Raw genomic sequence first — 6,016 nt, 5'->3', positions numbered from 1 at the left:
ACATACACACACTCACATACACAGAACCACACAGACACAAACATACACACACTCACATACACAGAACCACACAGACACAAACATACACACACTCACATACACAGAACCACAGAGACGTCTAAGCTGTGTTAAAGAGTGTGTGTGTATCAGGAGGCAGGAAGAAGGATCGTGAAAAGGACAACAGACCAGAGATCTCCTCTCCGTCAGACTTTGAACACACCATCCATGTTGGCTTCGACGCCGTCACAGGAGAGTTCACAGTGAGTCTGTCTTTGTTTCTCTTAGTGTGTGTGTTTAACTATTCATCTGTGCGTGTGTGCGTATGTGTGCGTGTGTGTATGTTTGATTGTGTGTGTGTGTGTGTGTGTAGGGCATGTGTGTTTGAGTAATAATCTGTGTGTGTGTGTGTGTATGTAGGGCATGTGTGTTTGAGTAATAATCTGTGTGTGTGTGTGTGTGTGTGTGTGTGTGTGTGTGTGTGTGTGTGTGTGTGTGTGTGTGTGTGTGTGTGTGTGTGTGTGTGTGTGTGTGTGTGTGTGTGTGTGTGTGTGTGTGTGTGTGTGTGTGTGTGTGTGTGTAGGGCATGCCAGAGCAGTGGTCCAACCTGCTCCAGACGTCTAACATCAGTAAATCAGAGCAGAAGCAGAATCCTCAGGCTGTTCTGGACATTCTGAAGTTCTACGACTCCTCCACCGCAAAACAGAAATACCTCTCCTTCTCAGGTTGGTCTCCCTCACACACACATACATACATACATACATACATACATACATACATACACACACACACACACACACACACACACACAGAGATTATTACTCAGGATGCCATTTGGGAAGTACGCTGGGTCTCTTCTATCATGTGAATGAATTAGTCTTAAAGCTCTCAGATGTCTATAGATGTGCCATTAAAACGCTCTCTCTGTCTCTCACTCTCTCTGTCTCTCACTCTCTCTGTCTCTAACCCTCTCTGTCTCTCTCTCTGTCTCTCTGTCTCTCTGTCTCACTCTCTCTGTCTCTCTCTCTCTCACTCTCTGTCTCTCTCACTGTCTCTCTCTGTCTCACTCTCTCTGTCTCTCTCTGTCACTCTCTCTCTCACTCTCTGTCTCTCTCTCACTCTCTGTCTCTCACTCTTTCTGTCTCTCTCTCACTCTGTCTCTCTCTCTTACTCTCTCTGTCTCTCTCTCACTCTCTCTCTCACTCTCTCTGTCTCTCTGTCTCTGTCCCTCTCTGTCTCTCTCTCTCTCTCTCTCTGTCTCTGTCTCTCTCTGTCTCTGTCCTCTTCCTTCAGAAAAAGATGCACAGTCGGTGAGTACTACACTACCACAAGAAAATTCCAAAGTACAAACTACTAAGGGCTTCTTCATTGCAACACTGTGTGTGTGTGTGTGTGTGTGTGTGTGTGTGTGTGTGTGTGTGTGTGTGTATGTGTGTGTGTGTGTGTGTGTGTGTGTGTGTGTGTGTGTGTGTTCCAGCCTGGAAAGCAGGGTGCCACGTCCTCGCCATCAGGCGGTAAAGACGGTGATGATGATGACGATGAGGATGGAGACGAAGCTCCGCCCCCTATTGTGGCGCCACGGCCTGAGCACACCAAATCAGTAAGTTACCCCGTTCTCACACACACACACACACACACACACACACACACACACACACACACACACACACACACACACACACACACACACAATGCCTGGAAAAGTGTTTCAGGAACACTACTCTTCTGCAATGAAAAGAAAACCTAGAACTCAACAGTGTGTCTGTGTGTGTGGTAGGTGTACACCAAGTCTGTCATCGACCCACTTCCCCCGCTGCCAGAGCCTGACTCCGCCTCCAACAGGAACAAGAAGAAACAGCAGGGCAAGATGACTGACGAGGAAATCATGGAGAAACTACGTAAGGAAACACACACACACAAACCTGGAACACACACACAGACACCTGGAACACACATACACCTGGAACACACACACACCTGGAACACACACACCTGGAACACACACACAGACACCTGGAACACACATACACCTGGAACACACACACACATATACCTGGAACACACACACAGACACCTGGAACACACATACACCAGGAACACACACCCCTGGAACACACACACCTGGAACAAACACACACACACACACACACACACACACACACACACACACACACACACACACACCTGGAACACACATACACCTGGAACACACACACCTGAAACACACACCCACCTGGAACACACATACACCTGGAACACACATCGACCTGGAACACACACACACCTGGAACACACACACACCTGGAACACACACACCTGGAACGAACACACACACACACAGACTCCTCGAACACACACACCTGGAACTCACAACCCTGGAACACACACACACCTGGAACAAACACACACACACACACACACACCTGGAACATACACACCTGGAGCACACACACAAACCTGGAACACACAGACCTGGAACACACACACATACACCTGGAACACACACACACACACACACACACCTGGAACACACACACACACACACACCTGGAACACACACACCTGGAACACACACAGACCTGGAACACACACACAGTATTTTACATAAATAAAATGTATTGTGCATATATCACACACATCATATTACACACATACATACAGTATATCACACACATATTACACACAGACATACAGTATATCACACACATCACATTACACACAGACATACAGTATATCACACACATCATATTACACACAGACATACAGTATATCACACACATCATATTACACACATACATACAGTATATCACACACATCATATTACACACAGACATACAGTATATCAACACACATCATATTACACACAGACATACAGTATATCACACACATCATATTACACACAGACATACAGTATATCACACACATCATATTACACACAGACATACAGTATATCACACACATCACATTACACACAGACATACAGTATATCACACACATCATATTACACACAGACATACAGTATATCAACACATCATATTACACACATACATACAGTATATCACACACATCATATTACACACAGACATACAGTATATCAACACACATCATATTACACACAGACATACAGTATATCACACACATCATATTACACACAGACATACAGTATATCACACACATCATATTACACACAGACATACAGTATATCACACACATCACATTACACACAGACATACAGTATAACACACACATCATATTACACACAGACATACAGTATATCACACACATATTACACACAGACATACAGTATATCACACACATCATATTACACACAGACATACAGTATATCACACACATCATATTACACACATACATACAGTATATCACACACAGACATACAGTATATCACACACATCACATTACACACATACATACAGTATATCACACACATCACATTACACACAGACATACAGTATATTACACACATCATATTACACACAGACATACAGTATATCACACACATCACATTACACACAGACATACAGTATATTACACACATCATATTACACACAGACATACAGTATATCACACACATCACATTACACACAGACATACAGTATATTACACACATCATATTACACACAGACATACAGTATATCACACACATCACATTACACACAGACATACAGTATATTACACACATCATATTACACACAGACATACAGTATATCACACACATCACATTACACACAGACATACAGTATATTAAACACATCATATTACACACAGACATACAGTATATCACACACATCATATTACACACAGACATACAGTATATCACACACATCATATTACACACAGTCATACAGTATATCACACACATCATATTACACACAGACATACAGTATATCACACACATCATATTACACACAGACATACAGTATATCACACACATCATATTACACACAGACATACAGTATATCACACACATCATATTACACACAGACATACAGTATATCACACACATCATATTACACACAGACATACAGTATATCAACACACATCACATTACACACAGACATACAGTATATCACACACATCATATTACACACAGACATACAGTATATCACACACATCATATTACACACAGACATACAGTATATCACACACATCATATTACACACAGACATACAGTATATCACACACATCACATTACACACATACATACAGTATATCACACACATCATATTACACACAGACATACAGTATATCACACACATCATATTACACACAGACATACAGTATATCACACACATCATATCACACACAGACATACAGTATAACACACACATCATATTACACACAGACATACAGTATATCACACACATCACATTACACACAGACATACAGTATATCACACACATCACATTACACACAGACATACAGTATATCACACACATCATATTACACACAGACATACAGTATATCACACACAGACATACAGTATATCAACACACATCATATTACACACAGCCATACAGTATATCACACACATCATATTACACACAGCCATACAGTATATCACACACATCATATTACACACAGACATACAGTATATCACACACAGACATACAGTATATCAACACACATCATATTACACACAGCCATACAGTATATCACACACATCATATTACACACAGACATACAGTATATCAACACACATCATATTACACACAGTCATACAGTATATCAACACATCATATTACACACAGACATACAGTATATCAACACACATCATATTACACACAGACATACAGTATATCAACACATCATATTACACACAGGACATACAGGTAATATCACACACATCATATCACACACAGACATACAGTATAACACACACATCATATTACACACAGACATACAGTATATCACACACATCACATTACACACAGACATACAGTATATCAACACACAGACATACAGTATATCACACACAGACATACAGTATATCACACACAGACATACAGTATATCAACACACAGACATACAGTATATCACACACAGACATACAGTATATCAACACACAGACATACAGTATATCACACACAGACATACAGTATATCAACACACATCATATTACACACAGCCATACAGTATATCACACACATCATATTACACACAGACATACAGTATATCAACACACATCATATTACACACAGTCATACAGTATATCAACACATCATATTACACACAGACATACAGTATATCACACACATCATATTACACACATACATACAGTATATCACACACATCATATTACACACAGTCATACAGTATATCAACACACATCACATTACACACAGACATACAGTATATCACACACATCATACACACAGACATACAGTATATCACACACATCATTACACAGACATACAGTATATCACACACATCATATTACACACAGACATACAGTATATCACACATCATATTACACACATACATACAGTATATACACACATCATATTACACACAGTCATACAGTATATCACACATCATATTACACACAGACATACAGTATATCACAAATCATATTACACACAGACATACAGTATATCAACACACATCACATTACACACAGACATACAGTATATCACACACATCATATTACACACAGACATACAGTATATCACACACATCATATTACACACAGACATACAGTATATCACACATCATATTACACACAGACATACAGTATATCACACACATCATATTACACACAGACATACAGTATATCAACACACATCACATTACACACAGACATACAGGATACACAACATCATTATACACACAGAACATACAGTATATCACACACATATATATACACACGACATACAGATATCACACACATCATATTACACACAGACATACAGTATATCACACACATCATATTACCACACAGACATACAGTAATATCACAACACATCATATACACACCGACAATACAGTATATCACACACAT

Source organism: Salmo trutta, unplaced genomic scaffold, assembly GCF_901001165.1.
Source record: "Salmo trutta unplaced genomic scaffold, fSalTru1.1, whole genome shotgun sequence".
In the NCBI taxonomy this organism is placed as follows: Eukaryota; Metazoa; Chordata; class Actinopteri; order Salmoniformes; family Salmonidae; genus Salmo; species Salmo trutta.
This window is presented reverse-complemented; position numbering follows the sequence as displayed.